The 25,694-nt window shown below is 41.9% G+C and overlaps 1 protein-coding gene and 1 long non-coding RNA gene across 2 annotated transcripts in view; both read right to left on the bottom strand.

Moving 5' to 3' along the window:
- Positions 1–25,694, bottom strand: part of LOC138948675 (polypeptide N-acetylgalactosaminyltransferase 13-like) — a 207,285-nt gene that overhangs the window by 109,781 nt on the left and 71,810 nt on the right. The gene's annotated exons all lie outside the window — the stretch shown is intronic.
- LOC138948572 (uncharacterized) lies at positions 9,439–14,624 on the bottom strand. Its single transcript, XR_011450016.1, has 2 exons — positions 14,084–14,624; positions 9,439–12,686 (listed from the first exon to the last, which is right to left on the bottom strand). It is a non-coding gene; the product is annotated as an uncharacterized lncRNA (long non-coding RNA).

Below are 25,694 nucleotides of genomic sequence, written 5' to 3'. Positions count from 1 at the left end.
TCAGGCGTGATTAATGACGTATGATATGATCACGCAATTTGCTTTGGTATGCAAATGTACCATGCACTATAGATTCACTCTGTCAGCGTGATCATCTCATTAGCCTATGTGTGCGTAAACTTTCTGGATAAAAAGTATCAGTAGAAAAGATACGGGTATAGAAAAATGCCTCTTCTGTCATGTGACTACAATTAGGGGAGGGGTGGTAAAGGGGGGGGGGGAGACAGACAGACAGACAGACAGACAGACAGGCAGAGACAAAGACAAAGACAGATAGACCGAGACAGAGAGACAGAGACAGAGAGACAGATTCACACACAGCCAGACAGACAGACAGTGACAGATGTTTTTTTCTTTCTTCCTTTCTTTCTTTTCTATTTATTTATTCTGTCAATGAGCGGTTACTGATCATGTTCATCTTGATGTGCCTGGTATAAATAATTCCTATACTCAAATAAATATCGAGTTTTGACTGCTTAATGCTTTACACCCTTGATACTGAGTGTTGGTCGAAACGCCGATAAAAGTACCGGTGGGAAGGCGTTCTACCCATACACCTGTCATTTCGAACACAGATAATCCTTAGTTATAGTTTTTCCTTAACTACCTGGTTAAGCTCGTAATGCCAAAGAGATGGTCAAGTTACAAGTAATGGTTGGGTGGAAGTGCGCCAAGGGTGCCATTTTTTACGGGTGGTCTTTTCGACTTCGGGGTGGTAATGTTTTTTTCAAAGCCGGGTAGCTCCCAAATCTCTTTACCTGTTCCGCTCTACTATCTCTGCCATCTTCATTGTGCTACCCTGACTGAATTTACAGCCCCCCCCCCCCCCCCCCCCCACCTACCACCCCCTCTCTCTCTTCTTCTTCTTTTTCCTCGAGCTCCCTATGCACGCCCACGTCCTTATCACACACACACACACACACTCACACACACACAAACACACGCGTCTCTCTCTCTCTCTCTCTCTCTCTCTCTCTCTCACTCTCTCTCTCTATCAGTTTCTCTCTCTCTCTGTCCCTGTCTCTCTCTCTCTCTCTCTCTCTCTCTCGTCTCTCTCTCTCTCTCTGTCACTCTCTCTCTATCAGTTTCTCTCTCTCTCTCTCTCTCTCTCTCTCTTGACACACACACACACCCTACTCTGTCGTATACACCACAGTCAACTTCTCAATTCTTCGAGTCATCGCCGTCTTACAGAACAGTCACAACAATAAGCAATACTTTGTGAACCCTAAAAACCTTTTCACCTTTTCACCGTGAAAGTCCGCAGAGAGTCTGGACTGTACGCCTCTGGAATTATAATCCCTTCAGCTGTTCTCCTTAGGTCCCTTTAGCTCCAGAGAGGGATAGGATAGGGGACTAAAGAGCAATTGACTGCCACTCCTACTGCTACTCAACTGTGCCCTGTACTGGAAAAAGGTCGCACGATCGCCTGTGATCAGTGTGAATGCGAGCGTGAGGAAATGGCCGCTTCAAAGAAAACACTGCGACAAATCAACGATGGTATATAGCACGAGGGAAAACGAGGGTTCTGTCCTTGGTCATCAACGAGAGAGAGAGAGAGAGCCTTTGAATGCTAAACCAAAGGACCCCACGCGAGTATGGGCTCAGCACAGAAGGGGTTAGTGATTTAGACAGATGGGTGCGTGCATATCCATACTGTTATGAACAACTGCACCCTCTTTTTTATCGCTTTGAATATGACTTTTCCGGCAGCTGTCCGAGCTGACCTGGAAGCTATGTCTTCATTGTATAGCTCTAAACGTGCCTCGGGCTCAAGACATTTCCTTTTTCTCCCTTGGAGTTTTGGCTTTGGAGTTTCTTTGATTAATTCGGCAGAAAGCTATTCGTTGCCCTTCGCTGGGAGTTCACGTGACAGAGGCAATCTTTCGTGGTGATATTCTGTTTCCTTCCTGAGCAGGGAATGGCTTCGGGCTAAAAATAAAAAAAAGACATTATTGTTCAGCTGTATAATTATAAACGTTTGTTATTCTTCCTCGGGTTCGTCTTATGGCTCTTTCCCGTTATCTCCCTTCATAGATAGATAGATAGATATAAATTGTTTATTCTGATGCACACATTGGATGACTTCCAAATGTGCATATTTATATGTGACTAGATGAATACCCGCTTCGCCGGGTAGCCGGCTTCGCCGGGAAGAAGTACTTAGAGCCGTACGCCGGCTTCGCCGGGTCCGAACAATGGACCCGCCAAGCTTAGATCCCTCCCAGATTCGTGGAATGGGAACAGCACGAAAATGATTCAGTGGCCATAATGCCATTCCTGACCATATCGAGTCCCATCCTTGTCGACGAATGTAACCGTGTTAATCACCTTTGGAGGCGAACTCCACTCAAACAGGATTGAGCAATTTAGAGCTTATCTCTAAGCCCTTTTGAACTGTTATGGCTTCTCAAAGGAAGGCCAGTACATACAAATACACAAAAGCCGCCAGACCACATCACACACAGAACTGAACAATCCACAGGTGTTGCCCACATAGAGAGAGAGACACACACACACACACACACACAAACACAGAGAAGCCGTATATATAGAGAGATAGATGACAGTGTATTTTTCGCGTGGCTATAAATTGATTCGACCTTTGCACTTTTACAGTGAGGATAATTTACGGGTTCAATTTACGTTCTGGACACTGCGGTGACCTTCTAAAAATAGTAACAGAACGCCGGGAATATCCGAAGATGCCCCCTCATACTATAGTGCACCATACGAAGGAAGGGAGGTAAACGCTGAAAACATGGAGAAGATAAGGAAGAGTTACTGGGAATGGTGAAATGAACAGAAAACCCAAAATCGGTTCAGCGCTGCGCGCTGAGAGCACGTGTTGAAATATCTCATCGATGATATTGTGTCCGGGGTGTAGCTGAATACGGTGTCCAAATTTGAAAAAGATCCACCGAGAACTTTGGCGTTGTGATGTGGTGTAGCGGCTTTGGTGTGTCGGTATGGGGGCCCGGGTAGCTGAGGTGGAACCAAATTCGGTTCAGCGCTGCGCGCTGACAACACGTGTTGAAATATCTCATCGATCAGGTTGTGTCCGGGGTCTCTGTGAATAAGCCCACCAAATTTGAAGCAGATCCATCGAGAACTTTGGCAGTGCATCGCGAAGACACAGACACACAGACACACAGACACAAGTCGTATATATATAATATAGAAGCAATCAGTTTTTCAAGGCGGTTGTTTGTGTGTTTGTTTGTTTGTTTTCTACTGGTGGGCTGTTAGTGATTATTCCTAAATCCATGAAAGTGCACACAAATGACCGTGTGTCTTCATGGCGACTTGGTTTCCATGAAATATCTTCTTCTGTGATGAAGAGCAAGAAAAGTTGTGCTTTAATAATATAGGAAAACCAAGACCTAACTTTTAAGCAATGTGTGGTCATAAAGTAATCAAATCACCTATTCAAAGCCCAAAGGTATAGTTCTGTACATAAACACCCGTTCGTAACATAACACCATTACCTTTAAATGAAAACGGAAGTGAGAGGGAATGGGAACTGAGAACGTTATCTTTTCACAGCATGAGTTGGATTAACTTTTCACCCACCCCTTGAAAATCTTCTGCCAAGAGCAGTTGGGTTACCAGTATTCCCAGTCGTTTAGTCTGCTGTGACAGGGATTGATATCTGTGATATCCTCACTGCACAAAAGAGCGTGTCAGCTATACTAGCTCACTTCAAATTGAACCCAGAGAGCTTGCGTGGCTTTCCGCGACTTGGTACGAAAACAATGCCGTCATGGTGATATTGCATAGTAGGGTTATTTCTTTTCATTATTCCCCCCTCTGCTTCTTTACCTCTGTAAACTTGTAGAGCTAGTTATTTTTCGATAATGACCCAGCAACCAAACAAATAACGAGCCAGCAACAGCCTGAATCCTCGATAGTGCAATGGGTTGAGAAGCTGTTCTGTTTCGGTACTACTTTTGGGACTGAAAAGTTCCGAACGCTCTAATGTACGAAGTATACATTTCTGGAGCAAACGATACAAACATACCGCATTTAAATTAACAACTACAGGCCTGAACACATGAATCTCCATATAAAATCCATGAGTTCGGTTGTTTTCTGAATCTAGATCTGCCGTGTACAAACCGTTCATCACAAGCAAATTCCCAAGGCAAGTAACTCATACTCTAGCGACAAGAGTAGTTCCCCTTCTTTTAACGCAGTTTCTTCGACAACACTGACTGCAATCCGACGGTCAGTTTTTAACAATATTTCATTTTATAAACAGATCACACGCAACCAAATGCACACATCTCATCAATTTAAACAACATAAAGCGGTTTCATACACTATTTTCCCCAGAAAACTTAACTTCATACAGTAATTAACGTTGGAACACGGGTGCAAATGTTCGTCTGCTAGTCCCATTTGACGAAAGAACATTATCTTAAGCGATACTAAAACATAAAAAGAACACACAATATCTGCCTTTACCGCCACAGCAGAATAACAGCATATCTGTGTACTTGATTTTAGTCCAAAACAGGGAAACTGACAAGAAGTGTAAACAGAATGGAATGATTTGCACGGAACTATACAACCGCGCATTAGTCGATCGCCTGCGCAGGTTGACTGGTTGAGTGATTCGGATTCGATCAAACTTTCGCACAAAAACTCCTGTTTTCTTTGAATAACTGAAGAAAGGAGGAATAAAGAGGTTACACACCTCGTCTCAGTGATTATTAAAAATAATGGTCTCAGTTCGCGGTCATGAAAAAGCTCGCTGAAGCTCGCATTTTTCATGATCCGCTAACTTCGACCATTATTTTTAATAATCACTGAGACTCGGCATGTAACCTCTACGTATTTGTGTTCTTCTAATCTGGTCAGTTACAGAAACGCAAGCTATAAGCACCTGTTTCCCTGTAGCCGATCTCTCTCTAAGCCCGAAGCACTAATCGTGTTAGTATAAAACAAATGCTTTTGTTCCATGGGAACATCTGAGCACACACAAAAACACATTCGTCTTCAATGAGTTCATCTTTGGGTGCGCACCGTTTGAGGCCAGAACACCGACTCTCTAAGAGCTGTTTTAGAACGTGTCCATAAGCAGTCTGCTTGTTAACGTTCTTAATGTTGTTACTGTATATAACATGTATACAAGAAATTAATTTTTAAAAAAACCGCTTAAACCAAGAGCTGTTATCTTCACCAATGACTCTGTCGTCTGTATATGGACCCCCCCACCCCCTCCTCGCCCCCACCCCACCCCCACCCCACCCCATTATCCCTTCTTCTGGCGCCCCTTGAAGTGTTATGCACCCATAGACCCCAGGATCATCTGTAGTTACCACAACATATTTAGAGGAGTGTCTAAAACATTGTCGCGGATAGAAGAAACAAGTCGCGTAAGGCGATAATACAATATTTAGTCAAGTAGCTGTCGAACTCACAGAATGAAACTGAACGCAATGCCATTTTTCAGCAAGACCGTATACTCGTAGCATCGTCAGTCCACCGCTCATGGCAAAGGCAGTGAAATTGACAAGAAGAGCGGGGTAGTAGTTGCGCTAAGAAGGATAACACGCTTTTCTGTACCTCTCTTTGTTTTAACTTTCTGAGCGTGTTTTTAATCCAAACATATCATATCTATATGTTTTTGGAATCAGGAACCGACAAGGAATAAGATGAAAGTGTTTTTAAATTGATTTGGACAATTTAATTTTGATAATAATTTTTATATATTTAATTTTTAGAGCTTGTTTTTAATCCGAATATAACATATTTATATGTTTTTGGAATCAGCAAATGATGGAAAATAAGCTAAATGTAAATTTGGATCGTTTTATAAATGTTTATTTTTTTTTTTACAATTTTCAGATTTTTAATGACCAAAGTCATTAATTAATTTTTAAGCCACCAAGCTGAAATGCAATACCGAAGTCCGGGCTTCGTCGAAGATTACTTGACCAAAATTTCAACCAATTTGGTTGAAAAATGAGGGCGTGACAGTGCCGCCTCAACTTTCACGAAAAGCCGGATATGAGGTCATCAAAGACATTTATCAAAAAAATGGAAAAAAATGTTCGGGGATTTCATACCCAGGAACTCTCATGTCAAATTTCATAAAGATCGGTCCAGTAGTTTAGTCTGAATCGCTCTACACACACACACAGACACACACACACACGTACACACACGCACACACACACGCACATACACCACGACCCTCGTTTCGATTCCCCCTCGATGTTAAAATATTTAGTCAAAACTTGACTAAATATAAAAAGCCGTTGATTCGAGAGAAAAAAACAAAAACCCATCAGAATTAGCTGCACGACTCTCAAAGGCTAGGATGGGCAATTGAGGGGAAAGAAGAGAGGACAGTCAGAGAGAGAGACAGACAGACAGACAGACAGACAGAGACAGACAGTCAGAGAGAGAGACAGACAGACAGACAGACAGACAGAGACAGACATACAGTGCAAGAGAGAGAGAGAGACGCAGAGAGAGAGCAGAGACAGTCACGTCAGAAGGATGTAATATGAAATAATTCGCAATTTTCAAATATTGAACTATCTTGCAGCAGTCTTACCCCACGGATATCGCTTGCTCTGCATCAAATCAAGTTATCGCAATGATATTTGACGAAGCGCGCGGGGCAATTTACAAATTAAACAAAGCTAATATGCAGCCTACTTCAAACGCTTCGTAAATCCATGGACGCGGCGGGGGGTTTGAAACTGATCATATTGCCAATCTGTCCCTGGTGGGTAGGCTGTTTGTGGGACAACACAAAGTGTTCATCGATGGAGCTGGTATCCTCATTGCGACGTCAGAGAAAACTAGAGAAAGGCATGTATGTGCTGGCACGTTTAGACAAAAGGGAAAAGGAGAAACGAAAAGGGAAAAATAAAACCAAAACGCCGATCAAAAATGAGGAAGAGAGGGGGGATTTTGTTTGTTAGTTTGCTTAACGCCCAGCCGACCACGAAGGGCCATATCAGGGCGGTGCTGCTTTGACATTTAACGTGCGCCACACACAAGACAGAAGTCGCAGCACAGGCTTCATGTCTCACCCAGTCACATTATTCTGACACCGGACCAACCAGTCCTAGCACTAACCCCATAATGCCAGACGCCAGGCGGAGCAGCCACTAGATTGCCAATTTTAAAGTCTTAGGTATGACCCGGCCGGGGTTCGAACCCACGACCTCCCGATCACGGAGCGGACGCCTTACCACTAGGCCAACCGTGCCGGTAGAGAGGGGGGAGAGAGTGATAAAGGAGACTGGGAGGAGGAGGGGGACAGAGATAGAGACACAGAAACAGAGACAGGCTGTGATCATGTATTATTATAGTGCAATGAGTTATTCATATGTATGTGTTTGATTGCACTGTAAATAATGTTATGTTATTGTTTTCCCCCCAATGATTGTACAACGCTTTGAGCAGGGTTTAAACCCTGGATGCACGCGCTTTATAAATAGTATGCATTATTATTATAATGAGAAAGAAACAGACAAAAACAGACAGATCTAGACGAACAGAGAAAGAGATCAGCAAAACTGGAGAAAAGCAAGACAACGATGCAAAAGGAACACCAGACGATAAGGCCTAAAAAAAAAATAGGTGTGGTTACGGTAACCCGACCTACCCTATTTTTAGGGGCCGACCCTATAACTTTTTATTACATTTGTCAAAAAAACCAAAAAAAAACCAAGAGAACGAGTGCAGAAAACGCAATGAAAGCGAAAGCGCCCGAGTCGCACACTTATTTCCCTGTCAAGTAGGTTTAATTTGTACACATTAGAAAAAAAAGTTAAAAAAAAAAAAGTGATTGCCTACCTTCCTACCCTATTTTGGGGGGCTATGTTACCGTAACCACACCTATTATTTTTTTGGGCCTAAGCAAATTCACAGGCAGATCAACCCCTCATTATCAAACCCTACCGATGTTACAGACAGACAAAAGACAACAAACACGGCGACATAAAACCTGATACGCCAAAACAAACACAAGCAGCCACAGCATCGGCGACATATGCTGCGCCCATCACCATACCTCGCGATTCTAAAAAGTCTCTTCGCTCTGCACTATTCCATCCTCTACGCTTAATTGTGAGCATCCGACGGTGAGACAGACGAAAAAGACATCGCCGACCAGCGAGTGGGAACTGACGTGCCTCCAACATGCTTTGCTGATCTGTTTGGACCTAGTGCATGCATGTTCTTTTCTCTGAACTAAAATAGATATATATATATTTATGGTTAACACGTGCTCCCTCGAAAGCGGCGTATGGCTGCCTGCATGAATGGCTGGGTAAAAACGGTCATACACGTAAAAACCCACTCGTGCAAAAAAACAAAAAACAAAGTGAACGTGGGAGTTTCAGCCCATGAACGAAGAAGAAGAAGAAGAAGATGACACGTGCCGCGTACATCGGCGAACCCTCTTTTGAGCTTTCTCAGTGTTAAAGGGAGGGTGATCCCTGACCTCCTGTCGACGGCCCCCAACAGAACAGCCAGGAGAAGGGTCTCTGCCTCCTCAGCCCTCATGTCCAACCCCGACGACTGTCACAGGGGACGGATAATGATGATGATGATGATGATGATGATGATGATGATGATGATGATGATGATGATGATGATGATGATGATGATGATGATGATGATGATGATGATGATGATGATGATGATGATGATGACGACGATGATGATGATGATGATGATGATGACGACGACGACGACGACGACGATGACGATGATGATGATGATGATATGATGATGATGATGATGATGATGATGATGATGATGATGATGATGATGATGGACGTCCAATGCGATGTTCAAGATAGTAGACCCTGAAGGTATTCATGTCTTGCATTATCAGGTTGGAACAATGTGTATATTGGTGGACTCTCTTCGGAGGTTTCTCGTTTTAAGGGATGGGGATTCGTGACAGTTTGAGAAGTTTTGAAGGAGGGTTGAGGCCGAAGTAATATACACAATGTAATCAATTATCGTGTTGAAGGTTTTTTTCACCACAAGAAACTGCAGTTTTTTGCTTAAACTTCCCGCTACTGTCACATATTATTACAAGTAATGCAATGTTGAATAATATTGCAATATTACAGAGAACATTTTGTTTGGATGTTGATGTGTGTACTGTGCATTTATTTTTATTGACACTAAAAGAGATTCCATTGCAATATAGAGTGTATAGTACGTACTTGGTTTAAACAAGTTTATTCAGTAAATTCCATTGGTACTATTACCGCATACATGAAATAAGGAACATGGAGCACAACAAGCTAAGCTTATGAGCGTACTCTTAAAAGCAAATGAAATTTGGCGGACGATTTGAATTAGGTAGCGGCAGTCAAAACTTGGTTTTGAAGTGAGAGTGAATGTTTTGTGATGTCTTGAAAGAAAAATAAAGTACAAGCAAAACACAAAAAAAAGTAAGTGGATACCTTTATTAGTTCCTGAGATTTTGATATTTTAGTACATACGCTGTCGCGACTCTGCTTAAAACTGTAAAATAGGGCAACTTCAGCAGCATGTGGGTACCACATAGTTATCCTCAGCCCTTTCAACTTTTCAGGATCTGTTATCAGCAACCAAGAATAGAAAAAACACATAGTTCTAGCCCTCTAATCTCATATGGCTTCTGTCAGCAAGCATGCAAACTTCACGAAAAACACAATTAAACCCATCGCAAAACTGCACGGGAGGGCAACTTTGGGTCATCACAATTCACACAATATGTATAGCAGCTGTCTGAAACTTTCACATATTCCAAACAAATGTGTGTAGAACATGGCTATTTTTTTTCAGACAGCTTAGTTCAATGCTTTTGGAGTATAAGAGCCTCAAAAATGTCAAAAACCTCAATTTGTCAAGCGGAAAAACAGGAAAATTACAGTTTTTCGCACTTCAAGGCCAATAATTAAGAAACTATTTAAGATACAACGAAAAATGTTGGTGTGTAGATAGATTACAGTGTAATCTTTACAGACATCAGTAAAATTCAGTGTAATGTTGAAAATAATCCCCCAAGAGTGGACAAACCCCCCCCCCCCCCCCCAGAGGGGGGTAGCACATTTCAGATTGAAATATTTCAGAAACTACTGAAAATACAGCCATGATTTTTGGTGTGTAGATTGATTACAATGTTATCTTCACAAATATGTGTTCAATCAAGTACACTACATTGGGGTGTGCACGTTAAAGATCCCACGATTGACAAAAGGGTCTTTCCTGGCAAAATTGTATAGGCTTAGATAAAAATGTCACTGTTATCCCTGCGCCTTGAATATGTGCGCGATATAAATTGCATAAAAAAAAAAAATTTTAAATTAAAAAAATATATATATAAATCCCTGCGCTTAGAACTGTACCCACGGAATATGCGCGATATAAGCCTCATATTGATTGATTGATTGAAGTAAGATCTAGAGAATACTACATGGCTTGCTGTGTCGTACCAGATTTACACGAGTTGTTTTTTGACTCACATGCGAAGCAAAAGTGAGTCTATGTACTCACCCGAGTCGTCCGTCCGTCCGTCCCGGCGTCCGCCCGGAAAACTTTAACGTTGGATATTTCTTGGACACTATTAAGTCTATCAACACCTGATGTGGCCTGATGGTGTATGGTTACAAGATCTCAAAAAACATGTGCGGCAACTTGACCTCACATCAAGTTCAAGGTCACAGGGGCCGTAATTGTTGTCTTAAAAACGGCCATTTTTCACATTTTCTTCTGAAGTTATCGAGAATGGCAACCTTAGCTATGTATGCTATACAGGGCAATGTAAGCCCTATCTTTGGACACCAGTTTGGTTGACCTTGCTTCAAGGTCAAGGTCGCAAGGGTCCTTTAAAGTTGGATTGTATACATATTTTGAAGTGACCTTGACCCTGAACTATGGAAGATAACTGTTTCAAACTTAAAAATTATGTGGGGCACATGTTATGCTTTCATCATGAGACACATTTGGTCGCATATGATCAAGGTCACTTTGACCCTTATGAAATGTGACCAAAATAAGGTAGTGAACCACTAAAAGTGACCATATCTCATGGTAGAAAGAGCCAATAAGCACCATTGTACTTCCTATGTCTTGAATTAACAGCTTTGTGTTGCATGACCTTAGATGACCTTGACCTTGGGTCAAGGTCACATGTATTTTGGTAGGAAAAATGTGTAAAGCAGTTCTTAGTGTATGATGTCATTGCTAGGTTTAGTTATTTGACCTTGACCCTGAAGGTCAAGGTCATGTAAAGGTCAAGGATGTGAGTCGTATGGGCTTTGCCCTTCTTGTTTAAATAGTGAACTGCGAAAGCGAGCTGTTTACTATTTGAAAAAGCAACGAGTGTAAATCTGGTACGACACAGCAAGCCATGTAGTATTCTGTTTATCCTACATTATATACTTCTGTGCCAGATCTAACTAAAAGTCACCGACAGCGATATTGCCTTTGGATCAACCGCTTTAGAACTTCAAACCACTTTACTCAATTTGACATTCATTCCTCCGCCATGACACACACTCTCAAACTAGGACAAAGTAGTTCGCCTTTGTCAACACTGTTAAGTTTAATATTCGAACAATCAAAACCGAGTACCTGCAAAACCGGTAAAATCCGTTGCGTTGATCGCGAGTCATGGCGGAGTATTCGAGCGAAGCAATGGTGACGCACGCTTCGAGACAATTTGTGGAAGAAATCAAACCCATCACTTCAAAATATACCAGATAAAAAGAAAAGCAGTGGCCACAGGATAAAAGAAACCAAAAGGAACAACAACAGCAAAGCATATCCTTCCTCGATAGGATTAGCTTGACCTTCCGGTTTATCCCATGTACTACTAATTTACATAGCTTGACCTTCCGGTTGACCTCATTTACATGATATACACACGTGTGATTTGAACGATTTTTATCTCACGGTTATCTCTCTCACGTATGTGGGATAAATTTACTAACATTGTTCACAGTTCTCTGGGGAAAACTAAATTCTTGCAAAGTGCACAGTCGGATGAGAAGTGACAGTCAAATGCATATATACCCCTTCTTCAAAGTCAGTCAAACAAAGTTGTCAGTCAAGTACTGCTTGAAACAGGTGTACATGGCAGGCAGGTTTGCTGGAGATTCGACTGTGAATGTTCTGCCAGAAGAAGAAAATGGTGCAAGCACAATGTTGTGTCCAAAAACAACCGATGCAGGAATCTGGCAGAAGTCAGCGATAGGTTCTCCTTTTTGTGGAACGATATTAGATCGAGCACCATGCCATTCACAAGTTCTGATGGACGGTCAAGGTCTTCCAGAAGGTCCGGATTGAGCAGGTGGTTTCTTGTGATCCTATGTTTCAGCAAATGAACCCCAACATTCCGGCCCATGATGCAACGCCCTGCGTCGATATCCAAAAATGCTTCTAGTTCTAATCCAGTCTTATTCCCCAGCTTTGTTGCTTCTTTCACTGTTCCCTCAATTTCTGCCTTGATTTCAAGTCCTTGCAGCAAGTTCACTCGAACACTTTGGGGAGAAATTAAACCAGGTCACTCCAATCCCTCCCTGTTTCCAACCGAAGCAGATCCAGCTGCAACAATAGCTTGTTGGTCAGTGGTACCAGCTGAAGTTTGGGTGGTCGACCTCTTCCAGTTGCTGTGAGTGTGAAAGCAGACTTCATTTGCTGGAAGTGAGCATCATCTGTAACACGCACAAACAAAACAAAAATGTAATACTATGTTCATAATATTTTTGTACTGAAACCATGAAGGCTACCAGTAAGTTCGTCACGCGGTAGATTCGTCACCCGTGACGAAATTACTGGCAGGGGTGGGCGGGTGTTAAGCTTAGAGCTTATGCTTTCAGATGTTTGATTTGTGGGAGAGATTCAAGATTCACTGACATTTTTTAGAGAGAGAGAAAGAGAGAGAGAGAGAGAGAGAAAGAGAGAGAGAGTTGTTATTTTAAAACCCGAGATCTACTCATTGTGCAGTTCTCAACTGAGCAGTTTTCAGACGACACAGTCCGAGCGTTGTTATTTTAAAACCCGAGATCTACTCATTGAGCAGTTCTCAACCCGAGATCTACTCATTGAGCAGTTCTCAAAAGCATGTAGTCTGAGAGAGGGAGCGAGAGAGAGAGAGAGAGAGAGAGAGAGAGAGAGAGAGAGAGAGAGAGAGACGGACGGACGTACATACACCCATATCCATGACACGCACGCACACACACGCACGTACAAACGCACAAACACTCACACACACCATCGCACACACACCCACACACTGACTAACACCCACACACGCGCGACCAAGAGAGAGAGAGAGGGAGTCCTATGACTTCAACCTCACTGTCAAGGAGGCAGAGAAACTCAATGTGAGGAGAGGGAGGGGTGGAAGGAGGTGAGAGAGAGAGAGAGAGAGAGAGAGAGAGAGAGAGATAGAGAGAGCCGCGCTCGGACTACTGTGGCGAAGTTACCGGGACCGGTGACGAATCTACCGTGTGACGAACTTACTGGAAGCCACCATGAAGGCCTGTTTACTTTCAGTTTTACTTTTGTCCCAAAACAAAAGTTTGCTTTGTTTTTCTGTCATGTATTTGGTTATTTTTTAACTCGTTTCTAATTTATTATATCACCTTGCTTGTCATGAGAAACAAATTAGTAATCACACAAGTTTGATGGACCATAAACTCTGATTAACTGGGGGGAAAAGGAAGAAGGAATGGAGATGCGCTAGGGTCAGTGCATGTAAGCTACGCTACTCGTTGCTAGGCCTAGTCTTGCACTTCCGGTTTTAGCAAAGGAACAATTATTCCTTTTAATCCTAATTTAATCCTCAAGAAAACAACTGAGAAACAAAAACCATCGGAGTAATAATTCAAGATTAGTTTGAAACAAATATATCACATGTACGGCGAAAGGCAAAAAATAACTTAGGTCGTTTATCGAGTACCCCCATTTCAACACCCAATACAAAATGACCCAGCACAAACTACTATCATCAAAATGAAAACTACGCACTCAAAACGCTAAATTCAGCAGAATGGTTCGACAGATCAACTTCTAAACACTAAATGAACAGAAAAACATCAACACTTACCAAGGATGGGTTTGATTTCTTCCACAAATTGTCTCGAAGCGTGCGTCACCATCGCTTCGCTTGAATACTCCGCCATGACTCGCGATCAACGCAACGGATTTTACCGGTTTTGCAGGTCCTCGGTTTTGATTGGCTCGCGCTTCGCGCGCATGAATCTTAAACGGAAACTTCCATATTTGGAGGATTCACAAGAAATCGGACTTTCTAGCGCATCTTTTACGACTACGATCGTTTGAGTTGTTTTTAAGTTACGAAAGGTTAAAGTTGGGCAATTTTTTATTGTCCATGTCTAAAATCCACCATCGATTTAATCTAAAAAATACCCCCCCTAGAAAGAAAAGGGACTCTTTCTTTAGCAGTTGACACTGGTTTCCGATCGTTGAATGAAACTATTTTTAGAAAATACAACGCCGAAAGGGAAACACCACAAAAAGTTGAAGAGCAAGTAGTAATGGCGGTCGCGTCACGGCTGTCCGAAAATCCGGAGAGAGTATTTGTGATTCACGCACACGCATTCAATCCAAGCACATTTTGCAAACAAATGGCATGGGGTAAAAGACAAAGAATCCAACTTCATTTCTGTAGTTTCCATTTTCAATAATATGCCATATATTGAAAGCTGTCGGAAATTGAAAACGTGTTATTTTCAGCACAGATCTCGCTTTCCCGCATGGGACTAGCGTTACTGCCGCTACCTATTTTTATATAACAAATTTGAAATAATGTCAAAATAATAATGGTAAATTATGGTAGACAAACATGTAACAATAAAAGTGAAAACAAAACCAACAAAAAACAACAAACAAAAAAAACCAATGCTAAACTAACAACAGTACTCACACGCGCTCGCACACTCACTCGCACACACACGCATACAATGACTTCCACATGGTTGAAAATAGAATACTACCAGAACAAAGAAATGTAAACAGTACTGCACATGGTGGATGAGATAAATGCATTCATTATTCAAGTACGTACTTATAAACAGACCAATCAATTAAATGTTAAACATCATGTTTCACCTCGATGAAGGCCTCACGTGGTACTGTTGACGTTTTATTTTCTAAAAAAAAAAAAAGGAAGCATGAAACGCAACATGCAAACCTCGCTCAATGAACGATTTCCGGACATAACTCTGTCAGCGGTTTTCATGAATTCCGCCCCTTGCAAACAGTGAGTGCAAACGTTGCCACTGATCCACTGGGCGGGGAGATTATTTTGTGTAGTGTCCGCTCAATATGCCGCCCTTTAAAACATGTGTACATCAGATCTCACCATTCACTCTCGCAATAATCGCTTGCCTGCAGTGACCAGTGGCCATGTGTGTTTTGTCCACTGATCTATATCTAGAGTTTCTATATTGATATATACATATAAAACGCAAAAACACGAAAACGCACGCACAAACACGCACAGAGAAGGAGAGATTCTTGGTTTTATATGTAGCTCATTGGTTTTCGCCCAACTCAATAAACTTCACTATTGTCAACAATCGTTTATTGAGTTAAAACCAACTATGAATGCTCTTCGGTGAAGGAAATTGTGATTTTGGGCACGTCATATATAAGCGTTCGCTGGATTTCGTGTCCCTATTGTCTTTCAGTCATTGTTGTATCAGGTTCAAATTTAATGAAATCTTGTTTCAAGCAATGAAATGGCGATGCCACTTCCAAGAGCTCAAATAAAGGTACTAACATCACAGTATACACTGTGCATTCGAAGTTTTCAGCTCTCAACAGTGCAAAACATGCAATCATTTGTTATCACTTCGTTACCTCGCCGGCATTTTGCAAGCGAGCCACACGATCTTGAGATAAGTTCTTAATCTTCGTCTGTCTGCTCCAAAGACCTGTGGTTCGATGTACTATAGTATGTACTAGAGTACATGTAACGTTTTGTTTTGTCAATAATAAACATTCCATATATCTACCATTCTTTTTTTCTTTTTTTATATTTAGTCAAGTTTTGACTAAATATTTTAACGTAGAGGGGGGAATCGAGACGAGGGTCGTGGTGTATGTGTGTGTGTGTGTGTGTGTGTCTGTCTGTCTGTGTGTGTGTGTGTGTGTGTGTAGAGCGATTCAGACTAAACTACTGGACCGATCTTTATGAAATTTGACATGAGAGTTCCTGGGTATGAAATCCCCATACAACAGGTGACTGGCATTCCTCCACTGAGCAAAAGGCGAGACTGCAAAACAATGGTACAAGCCACCAAGTACCAGTGCACTCATGACCATCCAATGAGTGACAGACTCAAGAAGATGTCCTTAGGCAGGCTGAAAAGATCAAGCTTCGCTCTGGAGGCAAGGGCTTTGCAGAAGAAACATCAGACAGAGATGCCAGAGCTAGTGGAGCCACCATCTTTCTCCCTTGACGCCCCACCCTGGGAAGACAGACAAGGAAACCTGGACATACAGACCAGTGTCCCCTACCTCACAACAAAGGACGAGCAGAGCAATGCCACGAAAAAAGCCCTGACTCTTGCCATGCTTGAAGAAAGGTACCCCCAAGAAGCATGGATACGGGTGTATACTGATGGGTCAGCCACAGAGGCCGTCAAAAATGGAGGAGCGGGGGTGTATGTCCAGTACCCCAGTGGAGAGAGGCAAGCAGAGGCTATACCAACAGGCCTCCACTGTACAAACTACAGAGCTGAGGTACAAGCACTGATCCATGCAGCATACACCATCAACGACAGAGTCAACCATGACAACCAGGTGGTCTTCCTGACTGACGCTCTGTCAGTACTACAAGCAATGACCAGTAACAAACTGCCTCAGCTGGAACACGCTCTACACAACATCAAGAGCCTGAGGACAGTACTGCAATGGATCCCCTCCCACTGTGGTGTACACGGAAACGAAGAGGCGGACAGGATGGCAAAGCTGGGTGCAGAAGATGAGCAAGAGAACAACCCTGTGAGCCTGACAGAGATGAAGACCATCATTAAGTCTCTGCACAGGACGCCCCAGCCACAGGACAGCTACCACCTGCTATCCAGACCACAGCAGGTGGTCATCTTCCGCCTGAGAACGGGACACAACAGACTTAACCAGCATCTCCACGGGAAGCTGCATGTTGTGCCCTCCCCCATGTGTTCTTGTGGAGAAGCAGAGCAGGACACGGCCCACATCCTACGAGACTGTAGGAACCACCAGGTGCTGAGAGAGGAAATCTGGCCATTGCCGGAGTCCCTGCACAACAAGCTGTACGGGCCAGTGGCTGCGCTGCAGAGGACCACTAATTATATCTCAAGATCTGGACTCCAAGTGTGATCGGCGATCGAAAAGAAGAAGAAGAAGAAATCCCCATACGTTTTTTTCATTTTTTCAATAAATGTCTTTGATGACGTCATATCCGGCTTTTCGTGAAAGTTGAGGCGGCACTGTCACGCTCTCATTTTTCAACCAAATTGGTTGACATTTTGGTCAAGTAATCTTCGACGAAGGCCGGGGTTTGGTATTGCATTTCAGCTTGTTTAATTCTTTCTTGTAAAGTTGAAACTTAACTTCAAGACACAATTCTGCCAGCTTCATGAAAGGTTCATTCGGTGTTCATAAATAACTTTTCACCAAATACTCTTGCCACTTTAGAGGCGCGAATGTTAATGAACGTAGGGAGCGGCAGCGCATGCGCCAAAGGTCACGGGAGAGTAAGTGGTTCGACAGTTGTTTCACATTTATGACTCTTCGCTTCCGTAAGAGGAAATCGCGCGTGTCCTCAGCAAAGCATGTCGGGAACTGTGGCTGATGATGCGAAAGAGCGCTGAAATGTTTGTGCTAAAACTGAAGATGTAAACGAATGTTGTTGTTGTTGTTGTTATAGCTGTTGTTTCTGCTGTTGTTGCTATTGATGTTTTTGTTTTGCTAGTGTTTTGTTGTGAAATATAAATATTTATATAGATTAATTTAAAGAAATGTAAGCAGAGAAACGACAGTATTAAAACGTGCTGAAATATTTACTCGTGTTGGAATACCATGCGTGCGTGCGTGCGTGCGTGCGTGTGTGTGTGGGGGGGTTACAGTGTGTGTGTGTGTGTGTGTGTGGGTGTATGTGTGTGTGTGTGTGTGTGTGTGTTTGTGTGTGTGTGTATGTGTGTGTGTGTGTGTGTGCGCGCGCAATCAGACAAACACACACAGCAAGAACAGGCGGACAGAGACAAACTTGTAAGCAAAACGTCAAACAGACCGACCGAAAGACAGGCAAACACGCAGAACTTTAGACAAACACACAGACAGACAAACAAACAAGTCGCGTAAGGCGAAATTACTACATTTAGTCAAGCTGTGGAACTCACAGAATGAAATTGAACGTAGTCCGCCGCTAGTGCAAAAGGCAGTGAAAGTGACGAGCCTGTTTGGCGCGGTAGCGGTTGCGCTGTGCTTCATAGCACGCTTTACTGTACCTCTCTTCGTTTTAACTTTCTGAGCGTGTTTTTAATCCAAACATATCATATCTATATGTTTTTGGAATCAGGAACCGACAAGGAATAAGATGAAAGTGTTTTTAAATTGATTTCGAAAATTTAATTTTGATCATAATGTTTAATTTTGTTTAATTTTCAGAGCTTGTTTTTAATCCGAATATAACATATCTATATGTTTTTGGAATCAGAAAATGACGAAGATTAAGATGAACGTAAATTTGGATCGTTTTATAAAAACATTATTTTTTTTACAATTTTCAGATTTGTAAGGACCAAAGTCATTAATTAATTTTTAAGCCACCAAGGTGAAATGCAATACCGAAGTCCGGCCTGCGTCGAAGATTGCTTGGCCAAAATTTCAATCAATTTGATTGAAAAATGAGGGTGTGACATTGCCGCCTCAACTTTTACAAAAAGCCGGATATGACGTCATCAAAGACATTTATCGAAAAAATGAAAAAAACGTCCGGGGATATCATACCCAGAAACTCTCATGTCAAATTTCATAAAGATCGGTCCAGTAGTTTACTCTGAATCGCTCTACACACACACACGCACACACACACACACACACACACACACACACACACACACACACACACACACACACACACACACACACACATATATATATACACTGACACAGACATACACACATACACCATGACCCTCGTCTCGATTCCCCCTCTATGTTAAAACATTTAGTCAAAACTTGACTAAATGTAAAAACAAACAAAAAAAAGCAAGCACACATAACCCGGAATGCCTTCATCAATTTTTGTGACAGCTGACTGAGACCTCCCCAAACCCGTGAAATGGTACGCAATTTTTCGCAATACCGCGCATGCCGGATTATCAGCAGGTGAAATCAGCCACTTTATCGCCTTCTGCTAACGGAATACACATCACTGTTTTCATCAAACCCATCGTTTTTGCATGCAAACGTCACAGACTAAAATAACACTCCTACCCCGGAAGAATAAAACCATCGTAAAACTTGGAATTGACCTTATTTTCCCTGCGCTTTTCGTGTTAATGTTTGCTTCCTGGAGGGATGTTTCATTATTTTTCTGGTTTATTTTCGTGATGAAAACTAAGTTAGCGTATCAGGTACAGATAGCGAAGTTGTACAGAAAAATGAAGTCTGTTTTCCAGAGTAAAATAGCAGACACTGTATGCAGTCACAGCAATATAACCCTCATGCAGCTGCCACGGAATCTTAAACGTGAGGAAGAATGTAGCGAGTATAACGGCGAATTTTCACCTATTGGCAAAAGGCATTAGTCAGAATCGGGTGCAGGTGACGCATTCATTCCGGTGTAAAAGTTAGTATCGTCCTTAGTTGTATCAACGCGTTTGCACGTGCAAAATGCATTATCCGACAACTATCTTCTCTAACACGTTCCCCAGTGGCGTGAAGTAAGTCAGGCGTGAAGTAAGTCAGGCGTGAGAAATATTGTAACAAGACTTCAATGGAAGCACCACGTACAACAAGGTGTAAATGTTCATCAATAAAAGAGGAGATAGGGCCGTGTTGGCAACCAGGTGTAATTCCACGACTTTTTAAAGCTCTGTATTACACAACTACAGGTTAATTTAAACATTTAGGTAACTTTTCACGAAAACCGCGACAGAACCGGATCATTATTTGAAATTTGTTGTTGTAAGTTTATTGTTACGTTATTTTGCTAGAATGTAGATATGTATTTGATGTTATGTTCAATAGTCAAGGTAGTTTTTATTCATAGTTAATATGTAAAGTGCGGAGATCATAGAATACTGTGGTTCGCGCTATACAAGCTGTTATTATTAGTTATTATTATTACAGGAGCACATTAAATGTTCTTCTGTCACGCACCTAAAACCAACAACCTGGCAACTTTCGATAGAGAAATATACTTTTTTTTCTAGATTGATTTTTACAAAATGAAATAATTTTCCATCAACAGTGCACATATTTGCGCGGGATTTTAATTGACACTGTCACTCGCCGGTTACTTCACAAGCTGTCCTTCACAGCACACACGGGGAGTGTTTTCTGTAGGTACTTTGACTTCAGGAACGAAAGCCTTAAATCATCGAGTAAGCTTGCTCTAAGTAGGATTGGGGCTTTAAATTGCAAGGTAGAAAACACATGTTTTTTCCCTGACACCGCATTCTTCAAAAGCATGCAGCTGCGCTTTGCAAATGCTGTTGTTTTTCTGCAGGTACTTCAACTTCAGGTTCAAAAGCTTTAAGTCAGTGGGTTTGTTTGTTTGTTTGTTTGCTTAACGCCCAGCCGACCACGAAGGGCCATATCAGGGCGGTGCTGCTTTGACATATAACGTGCGCCACACACAAGACAGAAGTCGCAGCACAGGCTTCATGTCTCACCCAGTCACATTATTCTGACACCGGACCAACCAGTCCTAGCACTAACCCCATAATGCCAGACGCCAGGCAGAGCAGCATATAACTTTTCACGTCTTCGAACCCACGACCTCCCGATCACGGGGCGGACGCCTCACCATAAGGCCAACCGTGCCGGTAGTCAGTGGGTAAAAGCTTGCTCTATACAAGCCGGAATGGGGCTTAGACCAAACAAAAAAAATAGTCTGTTTACGGTAACATAGGCACACAAAAAAATAGGGTCAGTAGGTCGGGATTTCTTTTTTTTCTCCAAAAAAACACATATTTTTAAGTTATTTTGACAAAAAACAAAGCCTTTTTTTTTCTTTTTTTTTCCAAATGCCAAAAAAAAGTCCAGGGTCGCGCGAGAAAATAGGGTCGGTCGGGATACCGTAAACAGACTTTTTTTGTGTGCCTTAAATTAAGTTGTTTAAAAGCACGTGTAATCTTTTGAAAGCGCCGTAGGTACAGGTGTTGAGAGAATGCGGCAACAGGCGAGGAGACACAGTTGCACAACAGACACCCCACGCCGCACGTGCTGCTTGTCAAAGGATAGCTGACACCTGCGGATTTGTTTGGGGGAAAATATCAGCCGCTGCAATTTTTTGAGGGAATAGCTTTTTTGGATTATCTGTTGGGGGTTAGAGAGTTCAGTAATCTCTGTCTCTGTCTCTGTCTCTCTCTCTTTCTCTCTCTCTCTCTCTCTCTCACTCTCTCTCTCTCTCTCTCTCTCGCCAAACACACACACACACACACACACACACACACACACACACACACACACACACACACACACACAAACGAATACACACAAAAACAAGGAAGAGGAAAAAAAGAAAACCATCTTCTGAAGCGCTTAGATGCCGTTTTGTATTGTTTGAGCACAACTGATGTCCCTCCACCAATACACAACACATACATAAACACAGATAAATTAATAAATAAATAGATAAACGAGAAGGAATGCATCTTGAACAGATAAAAACACCCATCCCAAAAACCATCCGTATTGACTCTAACTTTGGCGCCAAACAAGCAATCGTTTCAGCTTTGCTAGCAGCGATTAAAACACCAGAAACGGGAATAATTTGTCTGGGATGTCAAAACAGAGACCTATTGCAACCCAACAACATCTTTTTAATCCCATCATGGCAGATCCTTTTCTCGTATAAGAAAACTTGAAACGCGTTTTTGAACAGATTTGATTTTCTTCCAACGGAAAAACCGGGGAAGACGTAAACCATGTGAACCTCTGTTGTCACCTTTGTAGACATCTTGTAGAAAAACACTTCCATCGGGGTGATAGCAGACTTTTGCCGAGTAGACCTATGGCGTCTCTATTCTAGCCGTTTGGACCAGTGGGGGAGGGGGGCTGGGGTGTGGGGGGGGGGGGGGAAGTTGTATTCAAATGTTATGTCGAGGGACTAGTTTGGGAAACGCGAAAGTCAGCAAGATATTTATTGAGTTTAAGTTATTGGCATAAAGGTATTAACGCTTACATCTTTCCACTGGGAGGAAGTGACCCGAATTTCCCAGCGATGGGAAAATAAAGTAATGAAAATGAAAAAAGAATGAAAAAAACAGGTACACAAAAAATAATAACAAAATAAACATAACAAATTGAATTATAAATTTGAAATTTATGATAACAGTAAGGTAACTTGCTGTATCTATCAAACATCAGGAAACGTAGTTTCTCCCATGCTTGTGAATTGGTGCAGTCATCCAGCGGCACATTAGGCCAAAAAAAAATGTGTCTGTTTAGGGTAACCCGACCGACCCTATCGATTTGGCGCCGACCCAAAAACTTTTTTTTGATTTAAAAAAAAAATAAAAAAATAAAAGAGGTAAAAATGCTAAAAAGAGACATTTGGCGTTTTTTTCTCTCCCTTTCTCTCTGTTTTATTTATACGTTAGTTTTGAAACATGTATTCATCAAATATAAGAAGTGAATGTTCAGCCAACATAGCATTTACACACACACAAAAAAAACAAAAACAAAAACAATTGTTACCCTAAACAGACAATTTTTTTTTTTTGCCTTATTTTAAGAATGAGAACAAAAACACACAAAAACACAGACACATTACTGATTCATCAAAAAGGGCGATTCGATCATTCGATCATTGGGGCTGCCAGTTTATTTGCACAGGGCAATACACACATGCACAACAAATGCGTATTGACAGATAATTAGAATTTCAGTACCATTTGAGCGTGCTGTGGGCACCCAATAAATGGTATTATTGGTGCAAGCGCTTATTAGAAAACACAGCATGTGGTTATCTTTGCACCGCTTGTTAGTTGTTTGTTTTCCCATTTAAGTACGATTAGTGTTAATAAACGTTATGCATCAGCGAATAAATAATTATCGTTGAACCGTTAACCTGTATTATTTTTAATTTAGATACGATGTCTACTGTAAATAAACTAATCTCCAAACCGTTTTTGGGTTGTTTATCTACAAACGACGGCTGAGGTAAATAAACATGCTGCGCCGGTAATTAAAGGACAATCTGTGATCAGTTTAGATGTTGTTACTTTAAGTTAATGCAATGAATACTGTCAATAAACGTTCTGCGCCGCTGGAGAAGGGATACTCTTTGATCCATTTGGGGGTTTAGTGATCGACAAGAAGAAAAATATCCATTTGGGTTTTTTAATTCAAATCAGTGCGATGCACGCTGCAAATAAACGTTCTGCATCCGTACAGAAGCGATACTCTTTGATCAGCTTTCGGGTCGTTGATTTAAAGGTTGTGTCTCCCTTGTGTAAACAATCATTTACACCACTTTATACAGATCTGGCTACGCGTTTGCATGACATACGACCATCCCATGCATACAATTTCAACTTTGAAAAACCCTTAAAATATCAACAGTCTGGTTGTTTTTCTGTGCATAGTGGAATTCTTCTTCTTCTTCTTCTTCTTCTTCTTCTGTGTTCGTGGGCTGAAACTCCCACGTCCACTCGTGTTTTTTGCACGAGTGGAATTTTACGTGTATGACCGTTTTTTACCCCGCCATTTAGGCAGCCATACGCCGTTTTCGGAGGAAGCATGCTGGGTATTTTCGTGTTTCTATAACCCACCGAACTCTGACATGGATTACAGGATCTTTTTCGTGCGCACTTGGTCTTGTGCTTGCGTGTACACACATAGTGGAATTAAGAAAACCTATTTGTTTGAACTTTTTGTTTGTTTTTGCTGAATATATTTTGACCTCAGTTGCATGCAGGCTGCTTCAACTCTGAAGTTGTTTTGCCTTTGTTTCTTCTTTTTTTTGTCTTTTTACATTTAGTCAAGTTTTTGATTGACTTGTCAAAGAGAAAACTCTGTTTTTCTCTAGTTCTTGCCTTTTGCTTTCTATCTTTCTATCTTTCCTTCCTTCCTTCCTTCCTTCCTTCTTTCCTTCCTTCCTTCCTTCCTTCTTTCTTTCTTTTCTTTCTTTCTTTATTTTTTTTCTTTATTTCCATCTCCTTCCTTACTTTCTTTCCTTTTTTCTTTCTTTCTTTCTTTCGTTCGTTCTCTCTTTTTCGGTGCTATGATTATGTAGCCTGTTGCTTTATTTGTTTGGTTGTTTATTTGTTAATCTATCAGTGTGTTAGTTTTCAGATGTTAGTTCTATTCGACAATCTTAACATATAAACTTCATAACAAGTGAAACCAGCACACTACACTAAACGCCTTAAACTTCACTTCTCAAATCGTTCAACGATTGAGTATTGTCCAGGCAAAGAGGAAAATACATTTTAACATCGACGGCGACAGATGTTACTATTTAGATCTACTATATACCGAACAGAAGATTACATGTATAACCTAATTCCGCGTCGACGGTTAATCGAAATGCCATTGTGTTACTTTTAGGTGATTGCGTTTTTTGACCTGAATCTAGACACCACCTTTGTTTTCTTAATTTTTTTATAAGCGCAAAAATGTACGCTTCGCGTGCGCTACACGCAAGTAAACACAACCCTTTTAGATGTGTGTGCATGTGGACGGGTACACATCATCAAAGTTTGTACATGCCAATGAACGCAAGAATGCTCACATATTCATATACACATTATTATGCCGAGTGAACTGAAACACACACACACACACACACACACACACACACACACACACACACACACACACACACACACACACACACACACACAGGGTCGGACCAAGTTCGTTTGAGGGGGGGGGGGGTCCAACTGAAGTCAGGGGTCCAGGGGCCGCCCAGGCCCCGGTTGGGTGCAGGGGCAACGCCCCGGTGGGGGGTCTGGGGGGCAAAGCCTCCCAGAAGCCGAGAAAATTTTGCATTTGTGAGGTCATTTTTTGGTCTTTCCTTGCAATTGGGAATCAAAATTACACATTTTCAACAGTAACAAAATACTTCATATATATTCATTTACCATAGTGGTTCAGTGGAATAATCCCAAAGACATATATGCCAGTAAATAAGTCTGACAGGACTATTTACTTTGAATATTACTATGATGATGGACTTATAACGGGGAGGGCAGGCCGTTGTCGACTTGATGTTGTTCATAATTTGAAATAGTTTTTAGAAGACCAAATAAACTGAGGGAGTTGGGTGAAGAGCTTAAAAAGTCCACTTTTTTTCTTCTCTGAGAGGTATATTGGATGGCCAGGGGGGGGGGGTGTTCCGGAACCCAGGAACCCCCCCCCCCCCACCAGATCCGGCCCTGCACACACACACACACACACACACACATACACACACACACACACACACACACACACACAACACGCACACATACACACACACACACACACAC

Source organism: Littorina saxatilis, linkage group LG1 (assembly GCF_037325665.1).
Source record: "Littorina saxatilis isolate snail1 linkage group LG1, US_GU_Lsax_2.0, whole genome shotgun sequence".
NCBI lineage: Eukaryota > Metazoa > Mollusca > Gastropoda > Littorinimorpha > Littorinidae > Littorina > Littorina saxatilis.
This window is presented reverse-complemented; position numbering and strand designations above follow the sequence as displayed.